We start from the raw sequence: 18,000 nt of genomic DNA on the forward strand, positions 1-18,000 counted from the left end.
GGTTTATGTCTCCTGATTGGACTCTGACTAATACAGGGTTGATACTCGGAAGGGTCCCAGGAGACAGACCCATGCAGATGGGATTTGGGCCTAGGTTTGATTATCCAAGGGGCAGTGCTAAGCTCCTTGCCAATGGGAAATGGGATGCTGGTGATTTTCAGGAAGTGATTCAAGCTACCACTTACTGTTGATTGTGATGAAATGCCAGCTCAGGCACATGCTTTAGGAGCAAGGAGGTTGCTGCACTTGCCCACTAGAATGACTGGTGTGGAAAGGGTCCTTTTGGATGTGCTTGAGCACGGGTGCCCAGCCCCTGAGCCATGGAGCTGTAAGGAGCCACACAGCAGGAGGCGAGTGGTGTCTAGTGAGGGAAGCTTCATCTGTATTTACAGCCACTCCCTGTTGCTCACATTCCTGCCTGACCTCTGCCTTCTCTCAGGTCCGCAGCAGCATTAGATTCCCTTAGGAGCACGAACCCTATTGCAAACCAGGCATGTGAGGGATCAAGGTTGTGCAGTCCCTGTGAGAGTCTAATGACTGATGATCTGTCATTTTTTCCCATCACACTCACATCTCCTCACAGGAAAACAAGCTTAACATGCCTACTAATGCTACATTATGGTGAGGTCTATAATTATTTCATTATAGCTTACAATGCAATAAGGGAAATAAAGTACCCAATAAATGGAATGTGCTTGAATCTTTTGGCTCTACTCCTGCCTGCTGGCAGCCTTTCCAGGCCCAGAACTTTTTCCAGTTGGCCTCTACGGGCTGAAATCATGGCTCACAATAGTCTATGTAGGCCCATATCCTACCTCATGGTCGTCTTTGCAGATGAGGCTACCGCCTCACAGCAGCCTCCACAGCAGCCTCCACAGCAGCCTCCACAGCAGCCTCCACAGGCCCAGGTTCATCATTACAGCGGCCTCTTTAGGCCCAGCTCCTGCCTTCCAGCCTTCTCTCCAGGCCCAGAACATTCTCAAGTCGACCTCACCAGGCCCAGCTCCTGCCTCTCATCAGCCTCCCAAGGGCCAGCTTTTGCTTCACGGCCACCTTCCAAGACCCAGCTCCTGTTTGACAGCGGCCTCTTGAGGCCCAACTTCTGCCTCCCGGTGGCTCGAGCAGGCCCAGCTCCTCCCCTACAACGGCCTCTTCAGTCCCAGCTCCTGCCACTGGGTGGCTTACCTGGGCCCAAAGTGCGCACAAGTCGCCTTCTCAAGGCCGAGCTTTTCCTCCCAGCTGTGCCTACAGAGCCAGCTCCTGCCTCACAACAATCTCCTTTGGCTCAGCTCCTGCCGGGCTCCTGGTGGCCTTTGTAGGCCCAAATCTGCCTCAAGTCAAGCTCTCCAGGCCCAGGTTCAGCCTCCTAACGGCTGGGGCAGGCCCAGCTCCTGAGTGACAGTGGCCTCTCCAGGCCTAGCTTTTGCCTCACAGATGTCTTCCCTGAGCAGGGTTCTACCTGCCTCCTGGCAGCCTCCACAGACCTAGGTCTTGCCTCACACTAACCTAATTATGCCCACCTCACAGTGGCCTCTGCAGGCCCAGTTCCTGTCCCCTGACAGGCTGTCCAGGCCCAAAACTTCCTCAAGCTGGCCTTTTTAGGCACAGCTCATGCCTCTCAGTGACCTCTTCAGGCCCAGTTCCTGCATCCTGGTGGCCTCACCCGACAACTTTCTCAAGTCTGCCATTCCAGGTCCAAATCCTGCCTCCCATCGGCCTCTACAGGCCCAAACTCTGCCTCACAGCAGATTCTCCAGGCCCAGCAACTGCCTTATCGCAGTGCCCACAGTCCAAGCTTCTGCCTTTCGGCAGCCTTGACAGGCCCAGCTCCTGCCCCCGACATGCTCTCCACGCTGGAATCTTCCAGAAGTCGGCCACTCCAGGCTGAGCACTTGCCTCACACTGGGCTCTTTAGGCCCAGCTTATGCCTCTTGGCAGCCTCCCCAGGCAAAGCTATTGCATGCTGGCAGCCTCTCCTGGCTCCAGTCTGCCTCTGCAGGCCGAACCTCTACCTCACAGCCGACTCTTCATGCCCGCCCCACCAAGCCAAGCTCCTGCCTTTCGGCAGCCTCTACATGCCCAGTTCCTGCCACCCAATGGCCTCTTTAGGCCAAGCTCGTGCCTCACAGGGCTTTTTTCAGACCCAGCTTTTGCCTTATGGCAACTTTCCCAGGCCAGGGTGCTGCCTGTCCCCGAGCAGCCTGGGTAGGTCCAGGTTCTGACGCACGCTGGCCTCTCCACCCAAAGTTTATACCTCACAGTAACATCTCCAGAGGCAGCTTTTGTCCCAGAATGGCATCTCCAGGCCAAAAACTTTCTCCAGTCAGCCTCTCTAGGCCCACCTACTGCTTTCTGGTGGCCTCTGAACACCTAAATCCTTCTCAAGTTGGCCTCTCCTGGCCCAGATCCTGCCTCCCATCGGCCTCTAAAAACTCACCCTCTGCCACAAGACCGCTTCTCCAGGCCCAACTGTACATCTTAGCTGACTATAGAGCACACCTGGTGCCTCATAAAAACCTCTTTTGGCCCAGCTCCTACTCATTTACCATCAACCACTATAGGCCCAAAGCGTCCTTAAGTTTACCTCTCCAGGCCCAACATCTATCTCCCAGTGGCATGTAAAGGCTCGGCTTTAGCTTGAGAACACCCCCTGTAAAACCCACTCATTACTTCTCAAAGCCTTTTGGAAGCCTCTTTGGACACAGTTCATGCCTCTTGTGGCTTCTCCAGCCCAGATGCTGCCTCCTGGCGTCCAGTCCGGGCCCAGCTCTACCTCCTGGATATATAGACAGGCCCACCTCTTGCCTCACAAGAAACCCTGTGGACTCAACTCCTGCCCAGCTCCTGGCAGGCTTTGTAGGCCCAAAAGGTCCTCAGGTCAAGGTCTCCAGGCCCACCCAGCTCATGCCTCATGGCAGCCTCTCCAGGGCCGGCTCTTCCTCCTGGCTGCGTCTACAGGCCCAAGTCCTGCCTCACAACAGCCTCTTTTGTTTCGGCTACTGGCCAGCAGCTGGTGACCTTGCCTTTGTAGGCCTGAAGCTTCCTCAGGTGGAGCTTTCCAGTAGGAAAAACAAAACCTCTTCCTACCTTTTGTTTCCCGGTGGCCTTGACAGACCCAGCTCCTGCCTGACAATGGCCTCTCCAGGCCCAGCTCTGGCCTCCCTGCAGCCTCCCCAGGACCACCTGTTGCCTGGCGGCAGCTTCCCCAAACCAAGTTCCTGCCTGCCTCCCAGCTGCATCCACAGGCCCAGCTCCTCCCTCACACTGGCCCAGCCGTCTAGTTCCAGCTCATGCCTCTGACGGACTCTCCTGAGCCAGCTGCTGCTTCCCAGTGGCCTCTCCAGGCCCAAAGCTTCCTCTCGTGGGCCTTTCCAGGCTTGGCTCCTGCCTGGAATAGGGCCCTCCAGGCCCAGCCTCTGCCTCTCAGTGGACCCTCCAGGCTCAGCTCTCGGCCTCACCAAGGCCTCTCTCAGGCCCAGCTGGTGCCTCTTTAGGCCAAGCTGGTGCCTCCGGGCAGCCTTTTCAGGCCCAGCGTTGGCTTTCTGGCATCCTCTCCAGGCCCAGAACATTTCCAAGTCAGTCTCTCTGGGCCCAGCTCTTCCTCCCGGCTGTGTCTACGGTCCCAACTCCTGTCTCACAGCAACCATGTTTGGCCCAGCTCCTGCCCAGCTCCTGGCAGCCTCTGTAGGCCACAGCCTTCCTCAAGTTGGGCTTTCTAGGCCCACCTTTGGCCTTCCGGCAGCCCGGACAGATCCAGCTCCTACCTGACAACAGCCTCTCCAGGCCCAGCTCTTGCCCTCCACGTCGGCCTCCCCAGGCCATCTCTGCCTGCCTGCCTACCTGGTGACAGCATGCACAAACCCAGCTCCTACCTTTCTGAGAGGCTCCTGCCTCTCCGCAGCCTCTGCAGGCCCAGCTCCTGCATCCCAGTGGCCTCTGCAGGCCCAGCTCATTCCTCACAGCAGCCTTCCAGGCCCAGTTCCTGGAAGCCTTTTGGCAGCCCCTCCAGGCCCAGCTCATGCAGAGGCCTCTCCCGGCCCAGGTGCTGCCTCCTGGCATCCTCTCTCAGCCCAGCTCTTGCTCCCAGCTGTGTCTACAGGCCCACTGCCTGCCTTACCTTACAACAACCTGTGTGGACTCAGTCAGCTCCCACCCAGCCCCTGGCGGCATTTGTAGGCCTGAAAAGTCCTCAAGTCAAGCTCGCAGGCCCGCCCAGCTCATGCCTCACAGTGGCCTGTCCAGGCTCAGCTCCTGCCCTCCAACAACATCTCCAGGCCCCAAACTTCCTCAAGTCAGCTTCTCTCGGCCTCCTCCCGGTGGCCCTGGCAGGCCTAAATGGCCCTGAAATTGGCCTCTTCAGGTCCAGCTCCTGCCCTCCCAGAGGACTCTCTGGGTGCAAAACATTCTAACATGGGCCCCACCAGGGCCACCTCCTGCCTCCCGGTGGCCTTCTTCGGCCCAGCTCTTGCCTCCTATCCGGCCTCTCCAGGCTCGGCCTCTGCCTCCCTCATGGCGGCTTCTCCAGGCCCAGCTCTACTTCCCCGCTCGGTCTACAGGCTCAACTCCTGCCTCACAACAACCACGTTTGTCCCAGTGCCTGCCCAGCTCCCAGCAGTCTCTGTAGACTCTAGTTTTTTTCAAGTCAGGCTTTCAAGGCCTTCCTTCGGCCTACTGGCGGCCCGCGCAGACTCAGCTCCTGCCTGATCGCAGCCTCTTCAGCACAGCTATTCCCAATATGGGCCTTTTCTGGCCTTGTTAACACCTGTTTTTCAGGCATTTTGGCAGGCCTTTCATTTGCCTCACAGTGGCCGCTTCAGCCCCATCCTCTGTGTCGTGTCATATCTGCCTCTCAAGATTCAGCTTTTTTTTTCACAGTGGCCTTTCCTATACCAGCTTGTGCCTCACCATGGCCTCTGCAGGCTTCTCTTCTGCCTCTTAGTGACCACTCCAGGCTCATCTCCTGCCTCCTGGTGGTTTTTTTCTGCCCTGCACTTGCCTCCCAGTGGCCTCTTCTGGATCCAGCTCTATAGGTCTTTGATCATCAACAGCATCAAAAAGCCCAAAGCTTCCCTGGACTCTCATTTGTTCACTTTTTAGCAGTGTGCCTTGGCTAAACACCTGTCTCTACTTTTAATCTTGTGAGTGTATTTTTGACAGATTTGTAGTAAATTCTGCCTGTGTCTTTTTACAGTGATGTCTCTTTTATTTAGTATCTCATGGTTTTTCTTGTCTTCTGGGGGTTCGGAGGGGAATGGGCCTCTGTTTGGGCTGCTTTGTCTTTGCCCTGGACATGGTAGCTTCTCATTTCATGTCTTCTTTTTAAACGTTTTTTACAGTTAATTTTTTTTTTCCTTAGGGTCTTGCTGTCACCCAGGCTGAAGTGTTGTCGTGTGATCACGGCTCTACTGCAGCCTTGGCCTTTTGGCCTCCACTGATTTTCCCAAGTCAGCATCTTGAGGAATGTAGAATACAGACACCTGCCACCATCCCTGACTAATTTCTGATTTTGTTTGAGAGGTTGGTTCTCACTCTTGCTTAGGCTGGTCTTAAACTTTTGGACACAAGCAATCCTCTTGCCTGGGCCTCTCAATGTGCTGAGATTACAAGCATGAGCCATCATCCGTGGCCTCTTATTTGCTTGCCATGAAGTATTAAGAATTTACTTTTTGAGTAATATACTATGATTATATACATTTGTGAATATATAGATAAAGTTTTCTGGGATACCAATTTTTTCTTTTTTTTTTTTTTTTTTGAGTCAAGTTAATACTTTGTCACTGAGGCTGAAGTGCAGTGGTGTGATCTCAGCTCACTGCAACCTCTGCCTTCTTGGCTTACGTCATCCTCCCACCTCAGCCTCCTGAGTAGCTGGGACCCTCGGTACAAGCCACCATGCCCATCTAATTTTTATATTTGTTGCAGAGAGGAGGTCTCACCATGTTTCTCAGGCCAATTTCAAACTCCTGGGCTCAAGTGATCCTCCCCACTCAACCTCCCACTGTGCTGTGATTACAAGTGTGAGCCACTACACCTGGCCTCCCATTCCCTTTTCATGGATCATTAAGAATTTACCTTTTAATTAGTATACTATAAATACATATATAGATATGTGTGTATATATTTATATGTGAATATATGCATGTATATATTTTCATAGCATACACACACTCCCACATATACACTGTAAAAGAGATTTTCCATACCTAGAAATTGATAAGTTTCTTCCAGCTTCTGAAACCCCATATGTTGTTCGTCGATTACACTTTGAGAGCCACCGTTTCAATGGAACTACTTCACTTAAAGAAAAAATTCCTTTGAACATCCAGGCAAAAAGGTCATATTATTCCTAAGAAAAAGAAAATTAGTTTAAACTCAGACATTTTAACAGAAGTGCTTTAGGCTAGAAGAAAACAGAATCCTATACTTAATATTTCTAGAAACAAAATTTATGCCAAGTATTTTACATCCAGCCAAACTGACCTCAAATTATAAAGGCCACATTCAACTTTATGAACATTCCAGACCTCAGAAAATTTTGTTGCCATAAACCTTTTTAAGGAATCTACTACAAAACAAACCTGAGCCTGCCAAAATGATTTTAGAGGTATTATATAAAGATGGATATTGGGCATATAATATACTTGCAGTACAACTAAGACCATATGATAGAGTGAAGAAGTCAATATAGTATATAATAGTGTTGTGTTTTGACTATATAGCTATGGGACAATGAGAAAAAAATTCAGAGGAAATAGGAACAGTATTGTATTGTGATGGTTAATTTTATGCCTCAATTTGATTGGGCTAAGGGATGCCCAGATAGCTGTTAAAATATAATTTTGGGGCATGTCTGAGAAGATGGTTTCCAGAGGAGATGAGCATTTGAATCTGTAGACTGAGTAAAGAAGACCAGCCCTCACCAATGTAGGTGGGCATCATCCAGTCTGTTGGGGGTACATATAGAACAAAAAGATTGAGGACAGACACGTTTCCTTCCCATTTGAAATGGTACATCCATCCTCAGACATCACTACTCCTGATTCTTAGGCCTTCAGATTAGGACTTAAACTATTATTGCCTTCTTTCCTTCCCTTGCCCTCAAGTTACTTAGGCCTTTGGACTTGGATCAAACTACACCACTGGCTTTCCTGGTTCCCCACTTTGCACATGGTGGATTGTGAGACTTCTTGGCACCTATAATCACATGAGCCAATTCCTCTAAGAAATCTATCTGTCTATATCTATATCTACATCTATCCTCCTACTAGGTCTGTTTCTACGGACAACCCTAAGACTAGTATATAAAAAATAGAACAAACTTTCTCGTTGAGAAAAAAGACATGCAAGGCAAATGCAAAAGAAATAAGTGTTATGACATACTGATATTCAACATCTTAACATAACTAAGATGAGAAGCCATTAAAAGAACAAAGGAGAGTTCATGTTTACTGCTCTAATATGCAATGAAGATATGTTGTTAATATTTTTGGCTATTTTAAAACATCTCTCCCATACCTACAGAAATCAAATGGACCCAAAAAATGAATAAGGATGTAGAAAACCAGCATTATCAGTAAGCTAGAACACAGAAATATATATTGAAGTTGTAAAATCCAATACTGAAAAATCTGCCTTATTTTCAAGTGCACATTGAACTTTTATTGTATTAGTCCATTCTCCCTGCTATAAAGAGCTGCCCCAAACTGGGTAATTTATAAATGAAAGAGGCTTATTGGACTCACAGTTCCACATTCCTGGGGAGGCCTCAGGAAACTTAAATCATGGCAGAAGAGAAAGCAAACACATCCTTCTTCACGGGGTGGCAGGAGACAGAAGTGCAGAGCACAGAGGGAAAAAGCTCCTTATAAAACCATCAGATTTCACGAGAACTCACTCACTCTTGTAAGAACAGCATGGGGGGAACGTCCCCCATGATCAACTACCTCCCACCAGGTCCCTCCCATGATACATGGGGAAGATCACGGAAACTACAATTCAAGATGAGATTTGGGTGGGGACACAGCCAAACCATATCAATTATAAAATGAATCTATCTTGGGCCACAATAAAAACCTCACTCAATTTAAAATATCAGAAATAGCATCCACAGCATTCTCCAACCAAAGTAGGATAAAGCTAGAAATCAATAACAATACGATAATAAAATAAAACACTTTAAAAATAATCTGTGAATTTACAAGGATCCTATTAAACCACCATTGGATCAGAGTGGAAATATAGATCCAAATTGCAGAATGTCTTTGAAATGTCAATAACAAAAATGAAACTAAACAACCAGGATGGGTAGATATCAAACCCATCTCTGCTCCAGGATGACAGTGTGTCATGTGAGGCACTAATCCCCACTGAATGAATTGCAGCCAGGCACTGGCACCATCTGCTTCTACTACCCTAGCGTCTGTCTTGCTTCAGTGACACCAGTGATTACACTGTCTGTTTCTCGAGACCAAGTGTCTTTCTCATCGTGCATGTTGGGGACATGGGCAATGATTCACATGAGGGCCAGTCGTTCCTGCCCTGGCACCAGCAGTGGCCTCAGCTATGTCGGTGGCTCATTCAAGTATACAGAGCATGCGGCATGCAGGGGTCAGGGCTCTGCCTCCTTTCTTCTCTGTCATTGATCAGGATCATGACCTTGATCCTATGCAATAAGGCCTGTCCTTCAATTCTCTTTGTGATCATCCCACCCTAACAACTCAGATTTTTTAAGTATCAGTCAAGGAGATCTCAACCTGCATATTGGAATCTTCCTGAGCAGATGCTTTTGCTCCCCTTGGAAAAGTCAGAAGCCAAGGCCAGCGTTCAGGTAGAAAGGTGTTTTAGTCCCAAATATGTCATTCTTTCTATGTCTTTCTAGGTTAGCTTGGAAGAGGTCAAGAGGAACCTATCAGAAGAACATTCTGATGCTCATATTTTAAACTTGGCTGGAGGCGGATGTACAAGCATCGTCTGGAACGGAAGGGGTGGCAGAGTCCTTTCCTGCAGCAGAAGAGGCGGCATTAGCTTCATGCTTCAATGAGAAAAGCAGAGAGGCAGGTGGCACCCCAGGGAGTTCCAGACAAGGGGCTGACACAAAACCAGAGAAAAAATACATGTTCTAAGGAACAAAAACTCTGTGTAGAGCTGAGACCTGCACACTGCCCTCACCAACCCACATGTAAGTTCCTTCTTTTAGGCACACAGGCTTATGCCAACATTACAACAACACTTAGATACAACAGATACCTGTTAGACAAACTGAGAAATGCCAGGAATGCAAGTACACATCACAAAACCAGGTGAGAATGCAGAGAAGGTGGCCATCTGCAAGCCAAGTCGGTAAGCCTGGGCAGAAACCGGCCCTGCTGACACCTGGATCTCACACTTTCAATTTCCAGCACTATGAGAATGTAGATTTCTGTTGTTGAAGCCTTCTCACCTGTGGTATTTTGTTATGGCAGCCCTAGCAAAAGGATACAATTCAGAGTTGTTTTTCAGATTTGGAAACACAGGACCCTTCTGTGCCTCCACGCCCTCGCAGCTCTGGTTCTCTGCCTTAGACACATCCCTTGTCCACCCAGGAGACTGTGTAGCCTTCATGTCTTCTTTGAATCTCTCCTGGACCACACCAAGCAACTGGTTTGTCCTCTGTGCTGCCCAAGCACCTGAAACCACACATCTAGAAAATACTTGTTTATATGACTATCTCCCTCATTAAATGATCACATTCTCAACAGCAGAGACTGTCTTGTATTGGCCTGCAGGTGCACAGAATGATACTAATCCTCATCTTTTGTTCATAAACATTTGTCACTGGTTCATACATGGTTTTAAAATGAAACTAGGTATTTTTTATTTTATTGTAATTTTTTTTGAGACAGGGTCTCACTCTTCTCCCAGGCTGGAGTGCTGTGGCTCAATCTCGGCTCACTGTAACCTCTGCTTCCCGGGCTGAAGTGATCCTCCCATCTCAGCCTCCTGAGTAGCTGGGACTTCAGGCACACACCACCATGCCCGGCTAATTTTTGTATTTTTTGTGGAGATAAATTTTCACCACATGGCCCAGGCTAGTCTCAAACTCCTGGGCTCAAGGCCTGCCTGCCTCAGAATTCCAAAGTGCTGGGATTACAGGCATGAGCCACTGTACCCCCTAGCCTTATGTTTAATAATTCAATAGGCAACCATGAACCCATTAACTAAACAGTAGCTGAAATGTAATATCTAGCTATATTATCACAACCAACAACCATCCTCAATCTTTGTCCCATAATAAACATCATCCTGAGTCTTATATTCAGGCCTTGTTTGCCCTCACTATCCTTTTATGTGATTTAATTACTATAGGTATCTACAGGCATATAGATACGTATATCTATAGATATCTATTTATAGTAATTATATATAATATACATTTATTTGTAGGAATATAAATATTTCTAGAAAGAATATAGGTCTAATTTAGATATTTTTAATATTATAAGATGGATATCATCCTGTATGTAATCTTTTGTTTTAATTAACCTTCCATTGCTAAAATTCATGCACATCGTTGCATATGGGTGATTCTGTGTTATTATATGAATAGACATCACTTTAGTCAACTAGAACTCAATTATCAGGCGTTTCTTGTTTAGGTCTTGCAACTCTGAGTAGCCCTGCTGTCGACTTTCTTGCACATGTTGCCTTCTACGTGTTGTAAACATGTGTGTGTTTCCATGTGCAAGAGTTTCTCTTGGGTATTGTGGTAGACAGAACGTTCCCTGCCCCAAAGATGGTCACGTTCTAATTCCCAGAACCTACAAATATGTTAGTTTACATGGCAAAGGAAAATTAAGTTTGCAGATGAAATTAAGATTTCTCATCAGTTGATTCTGAGACGGGGAGGGTATCTGGATGGTCTCAACAGGGTCAGTGTGATCACAACGATTCCTTATAAGTGGAAAATGGAGGCAGAAAAGAGAACCGGGGAGAGGTCAGCGTGAGAAGTTGGCCTGATGCGGACTTTGAAGATGGAGGAAGGGAGCATGCACCAAGGAACGTGGAACATCTCTGAAACCTGGAAAAGACAGGAAACTGGAATGTCCCTTACTGCCTCCTGCCAGCACTTTGATTTGAGCCCAGGGAGACGTGTTTTAGACTTCTGACTGCAACCGTAGAGTAATAAATTCATGTCGTTTTATGTCACTAAGCTTGTGGCAATGGTTACAGCAGCCATGGGAAACTCATGCAGGTAGATAATTACGAGTAGCAGACGCAGCCAACATGGTTTCCAATTATTTGCCCTCTTAATAGCAGAGTTTGAAAGTTCCTCTTTGCTCACACGCTGCAAACACTCAATGTATCAATATTTGTAATGTTATCTTTTCTGGAAGGTTAGAGAATTATCTCATTGTGGTCTTCATCTGCATTTTCTAGATCATTAACAAGTCTAGCACACTGTAACATTTTTTTTTTTTTGAGACGGAGTTTCACTCTTGTTACCCAGGCTGGAGTGCAATGGCGCGATCTCGGCTCACTGCAACCTTCGCCTCCTGGGTTCAAGCAATTCTCCTGCCTCAGCCTCCTGAGTAGCTGGGATTACAGGCACGCGCCACCATGCCCAGCTAATTTTTTGTATTTTTAGTAGAGACGGGGTTTCACCATGTTGACCAGGATGGTCTCAATCTCTCGACCTCGTGATCCACCCGCCTCGGCCTCCCAAAGTGCTGGGATTACAGGCTTGAGCCACCGCGCCCGGCCCCACACACTGTAACATGTTTATTGGCCACTGAAGATCCTCTTTGTTGGAGGTGTTTGTTCACCCCTTGTGCTCATTTCTTGGTTGATTGTCTCTCCTTTTTCTTATGGATGTGTAGATGTGTTAAATATGTTCTCAGATCGAGGGGTTTTCAGTTACAGGTGTTGCAAATATCTTTTCCTAGTCTCATACCTGTGTCTTCTGATTCACAGACATTCTTCATTTTCATGTTTAGTTAGTGCTGGAAATCCACACGTGGCTCCCCGGTTCTGGGGCATTCTCAGGGCCATTCAGCAAAACAAAGGGAAGAATTTCTATGAAGCTGCACCTGCCCTCACAGCTCAGGGAGTCAAGGGCTGGTGACCTTGGAAACTATCGGAGGGACAGGGAGCATCCCCATCACAGCCCCATCCTCCAGGGAGCGGGCCATTGGGGGCAGTATGTTAATGTGGTACCTGTCTTTTGCCCCTGACACGGCTGCTTAACTGGCAGGGGTATAACGTGGGGCCACAGAGGTTTTGTGGATTGTGTTAGCACTGTGTATAGAAAAATACATATTGGCTCAGGAATAAAATGAAGACTTGGAGCTCTAGGGAGATTATCACCAAAAGGGGAGCCTGCTGAAAATCCTGGATGCCTTTCCAGAATAGGAGAGTTTCCAACCTGATGGAGTTCAATCCCAGACTCAGGCCCTCTTCAGAAAGAAAGCAACAGCATTCCCACACGGTGCTGTTCCAGGCTCTGGCTCCAGCTTCAGTTCCTCTTTCCTCTCCTCAAACAGAAGAATGACCTGATAGAGAAATCAAGAACATAAATCATGAATACCCAGCCATGTAGGTGAAGAGGGATAATTGTTCTCAAGAAAGACAGGAAAAGGCCAGGCGCAGTGGCTCACACCTATAATTCCAGCACTTTGGAAGTCTGAGGTGGGCAGCTCACTTGAGCCCAGGAGTTCAAGACCAGCCTGGGTAACATAGCGAGACTCTGTCTCTACAATAAATACAGAAAATTAGCCTGGTGTAGTGGTGCATGCCTATGCTCCCAGCTACTCAGGAGGCTGAGGTAGGAGGATGGCTTGAGCCCGGGAGGTCGAGGCTGCAGTGAGCTATGATCACATCACTGCACTTGAATCCTGGGTGACAGAACAAGACCCTGCCTCAAAAATAAAAACTAATAAAAATAGAAAAAGATATCCTACTTTTGTATTTTGGAGTTAAAGGCTGAGCTGATGAGAACTAACCTGAGTTCATACATCAACCACAAAGGCAGAAATGTAACATACAAAACAGGATGCCATGCCTGTGGGCCCAGGGCGGCAGCTAAGTGACCCACAGCAGGAGAGTTGCCCTTCCATCGGTCCATCCTTTCACCAGCCCTGGTCCTCCATCAACCATGGAGAGGCTTCTGGTGTGATGGAGGGCTGGCCGGGGCTTAACTCTCCATGCCTGCTGGCTCACAGCCCAGCCTGACTGCTCAGGTCACAAAAGGGAATGGGTGGAGCCACCACAGTCCAGACAAAGCAGCTGGGGTCACCCTGAGCTCTGTGGGCTGTGGACGTCAGGATGGAGCTGGGGGTGACAGACTCAGAGTGGGAGGACTCCCCAGCCAGCTGTGCTCCTCTAAGAGGCAGCGTCTCAGATTCATGAATGAGTCAGGACAAAATAGCTGGAAGTGCACTCTAGGAATAGCCTTGGGGAATGAGCAGGACTCTGAGGCTGCTGCTCCAAACCACTCAAGTGAGACAGCAGAGAGGGCACTGGCTGTGTGACCTTAGCAGAGCCCCTCAGCTCTGTGCCTCTGCTGACTCCTCTGTAAAATGTGGATGATGACCGCGCAGCACTACAGGGTTGAGAGGAGTAACGGGCTAATCCACGTATCCCCGCAAAGGACATGGCAAATGCCAAGCCCACGATGTAAATTCTCCAATTTCATCTCTACTAATGTCTTCCTGCAAAGGAAGGCACCTTGGCCAGCAGTTTCTATGAACAAAACATGCCCAAAGTATACATCCATACCTGGATCAGCTGCAGGGTGGCTTTGGGGGATGCGACTCGTTCATTTCGTTGTTCCTGAGGTCATCCAGAGCTCTTTGGAGCACTTTCTACATGCCAGGTTTGGAGGTCGATGCAAAGATGAACCATAGATGTTCTCTCTTTGAAGGTCATCGTCAGCTGGGAGAGACACATTGGCAAAGAGACTACCTTAATACAATGGGGTAAGAGTATCATTGGCAGCCAGGGGAGGCGCACGGGTGTGTGGTGGGTGGGAGAAGAGGCCATGGGGAAAACTGTCTAGAGGAAATAAGGTTTGTCTGGGCTAAGTCAATTCCCAAAGGGAAAGGCCTGGGGAAAGGACAGGAGGGCATTTTGAGATGGAGTTTCGCCCTTGTTTCCCAGGCTAGAGTGCAATGGCGCGATCTCGGCTCACCGCAACCTCCGCCTCCTGGGTTCAGGCAATTCTCCTGCCTCAGCCTCCTGAGTAGCTGGGATCACAGGCACGCGCCACCATGCCCAGCTAATTTTTTGTATTTTTAGTAGAGACGGGGTTTCACCAAGTTGACCAGGATGGTCTCGATCTCTTGACCTCGTGATCCACCCGCCTCGGCCTCCCAAAGTGCTGGGATTACAGGCTTGAGCCACCGCACCCGGCCCCCAATTTCTTAAGCTGATGTTCTATTCCCTAGACCTAAAGATGTGATTTTATTTGGAAGTAGGGTCCTTGAAGTTGTAATTGATTAAGAGAAGGTCATGCTACAGTAGGGCAGGCACCCAATCCAATATGACTGGTGATCTTATAAAAAGGGGCCATTTGGATCCGCTCGCCCACACAGGGAGAGCCCCATGTGAAGACTGGAGGTGCACTGCCACAAGCCAAGAAATCTACCAGAAGCCAGGAGGGAAAAGTGGGACAGATCCTTCCTAGCACCTTCAGAAGGAGCACAGTCCTGCTAACATTGGGATTTTGGACTTCTGGCCTCCAGAGCATCTGATAATATTTCTGTTGTTCTAAGGCAGCCAGTTTGTGGAACTTTGTTACGGCAGCCCTGGCGACCTCAAGCAGCATTCTACCTGGGCCAAAAATATGTGCAAAGATCCAGAGGCGTACGGGAACTGCAGGCACTTGTGAGTTAAATCAGAATAGAACCACTGTTTGGGGCATTCAAAGTAGGAGAATATTGACAAATTTGCATGGTTCAAGTTAGACTATCAAGTTGGAATAATGGACCAGGTTGAGTGCTAGGTGTGTGAGGGGTCAATTGACCGAATCAAGCTCAAATCTGAAATAAGCAATCTTCTTTCCTATGTGGCCAATGAATTATTCTCATAAGAAATCACCGTGGCTGTGACAGGTGTAGGAAGGACAGCTAGGATTACTAATTAATGGCAAGGAGCTATGGTTGCAAACATTTTCCAAACTCTATCCATATTCTATTTTAGGAAAAATGACTGACTATGGGACTTTCTATTTCCTGCTATTTTGAGGCTTTAAAATTTATCTGAAAAAGAACTCTCATCAGAATAACTGAAAGGCAGGCAGTTTATTCATTTTATTGGATGTGGAGTCTTTATCAGAACCAGCATTTACCGTACTTCTCATAGCCGTAAGCAAAACATTAGCATTTAGCAACTAATGCTTATCTTTTCTCTGTCAAGCGGGGCCCTGAAAAGGGAGAGAAAGCCTCCTTTCCTGTTCTTTGGAAACAGCATGTATCTGGGCTCAGTAGAGCAAACCGTCTCATCGCTGCTCTAAGTGTTTGCAAACTTTTGGGCACTGGAGGGCACATGCATATGAGATGGAACAGGGCGTAGATAAAAGAATGCCTGCCTTACCTGCCATCCTGCCCAAAGAAATCACACAACTTCCACGGCAGTCCCAGACTTCAGAAAGGGAGAACACAGCGAGCACCTGAATCATCTTCAGTTTGACCCCAAATCATCCAAACATTGCCTAGCATAGCAGTGGATGAATTCACATTTTAATCAAAACAGGATTGCATAGAAACATACGTCCATACGAAAACCAGTACCCAATGTGTATGGTAGCTATCTTCTTAATTGCTAAAAACTAGTAACATCCTAAATGTCTGTCACCAGAGGAAGGGATGAGCAAACTGCTGCATCCACACAACAGTGGTGCCACACAGCAGCAGAGAGGGACAGCCGACGGACACACAAGGAACTCAGGTCTCAGGGGCATCGCACTGAGCTTGAGAAGTCAGCCACAAACCACTGCATGCTGTATGATTCCATGCATATGTGGCATTCTGGGAAAGGCAAATCTCCAAGCAGTGAGAATGTATCAGCTGTTGCCAGGGTTTGGGGTTCGGGGAAGAGGATGGATTATTAAGAAGCACAGGGGAACGTTTTGGGGTGATGAAAATGTTCTATGTCTTTTTTTTTTTTTTTTTTTTTTTTTGAGACAAAGTTTCACTCTTGTCACCCAGGCTGGAGTGCAATGGCGCGATCTCACCTCTGATCACTGCAACCTCCAGCTCCCAGGTTCAACCGATTCTCCTGCCTCAGCCTCCTGAGTAGCTGGGATTACAGGCATCTGCCACCGCGCCCAGCTAATTCTTGTATTTTTAGTAGAGACAGGGTTTCATCATGTTGGTCAGGCGGGTCTCGAACTCCTGACCTCAGGTGATCCTCCTACCTCGGCCTCCCAAAGTGCTGGGATTACAGGTGTGAGCCACCATACTTAGCCAAGGTTCTATGTGGTACTGATGGTACTGTACTGATCAGTACCACTTATTTGTGGTACTGATCCCAGCTATTTACACTCATCAGAATTCACAGAACCATCCATCTTAAAGCGGTGAATTTGCTGAATAGAAATTATACCTCAAAGACCAGATGTTCAAAAACCCTTTGTGTTTTGTGAGCTTCAACACTTGCCCAATGGGAACCACAGAAGCATTGCCCAATTTGTTGAAAGCGCTGCTGCCGTAACTTCATCACGTGGGGAGAAGTGACGCTTCCATGCTGTCTTCATTTGCTCAGGCCACCATTACACAACGCCATAGACTGGGCTGATTGATCAACACACATGTGTTTCCCACAAAGGAGGCTGGAAGTCCAAGACCCAGGTTCCTGGGGAGGGCTCTCTTCCTAGCCTGCAGGTGATCAGCGCCTGCTATGTTCTCTTATGGTCGTTCCTCAGTTTCTGTACTGGAGGGGTCAGAGGGACAAGTGGGTGTCTATCTTATAGGTGTCCTCATAAAGACACCATCCTATCAACCAGGACCCCACCCTGTATCTCAGTTAACCTTAATGACTTCCTTGGTGGCCCCCTCTCCAATTACAGCCAGGGTTAGAGCTTCAGTGTGCAAACTGACGGGCCACACAAATCTTTGTCCATAACAAATGCCCAGCAGACAGGACGCTCGGGTGCCCTAAGGCTGCAGGAGCTGAGAGTGATCTCGCTCAGGTACTTCTGGTTGGTAACTGCTGTGTGGGAAAAAGTCTGTCTCTCCTGGCTGGTGTCGGGAGTGACCAGGTTGAAGCCGTGCAATGAAAGAACACGTGCCGGAAAGAAAGGCCTGTTTGAGACTGACCTGAAAGCTCTCCCAGGGGAAAGAGCAGGTAAGCGTGGCTCCTTGAAGGTCCAGAGGGAGAATGGGCTTCCCGGAAAGAGCTCACTGGGGCTGCAGTGGGAGGGAATGAAAGGGGTGGATGGGACAGGGACAGGAGCGGGGGCTGCAGCTCTGCCTGACACGATCCCCTCTGCCCAGCAGTTCACAGTTGGACCTTGGCCCCCTCCCAGGCTGAAGAGAGGGTCCCCCTAATGTGCTGTGGCTCTGGGGACCAGAGGCCCTGCTGGGATGTCCTGGTGAGCAAGGGGTCACTTGGGATCTGTGCTCTGAACTCCAGGCCAGGGATCGTGAGGAGTCAGGGCAGGACGTGACTTGAGGGCCTGTGGTTCGTCACCACTCTGCATGCTAGTTTATGTCCCAGTGGCATCTGCGGCCAGGGAAGCCACACGTCAACACAAGCTGCGGGAGGAGAGGGGAGCTATTTAGGGCAGGAGACAGACTAAGAAATAGACTTTGCTCCCCGAGGGTTTCAGCCCATTCCTTTTCCCTTGTGGGTTTCAGCTGTGCCCTAATTCTTCCCTGCACAGGGCAGCTGGGTCTTTGCACGCAGCACAGCGGAGGTGCAACTCCTGAGGCAGTCATTCTACCCTGGACAGGGCGGCCAGGTGGGGGCCCCAGACTTGTGTCCAGGAGGGCACTGTCTGTGTGCCACGGCCCATCAGCCTCTTGG

At 48.7% G+C, this 18,000-nt stretch overlaps 1 protein-coding gene across 9 annotated transcripts in view; it reads right to left on the reverse strand.

Moving 5' to 3' along the window:
- Positions 1–18,000, reverse strand: part of LOC104650276 (serine protease-like protein 51) — a 90,470-nt gene that overhangs the window by 17,606 nt on the left and 54,864 nt on the right. For 4 of the 9 annotated variants that reach the window (XM_074384155.1, XM_074384154.1, XM_074384152.1 and 1 more), the window contains exons 8-10: positions 15,568–17,381; positions 13,753–13,908; positions 6,204–12,527 (exon numbers count right to left, since the gene is read on the reverse strand). The gene's annotated coding sequence lies outside the window, so the exon portion shown is untranslated. The other 5 variants (XM_074384150.1, XM_074384151.1, XM_074384156.1 and 2 more) reach the window with 5 other exon arrangements.

Source organism: Saimiri boliviensis, chromosome 13 (genome assembly GCF_048565385.1).
Source record: "Saimiri boliviensis isolate mSaiBol1 chromosome 13, mSaiBol1.pri, whole genome shotgun sequence".
NCBI lineage: Eukaryota > Metazoa > Chordata > Mammalia > Primates > Cebidae > Saimiri > Saimiri boliviensis.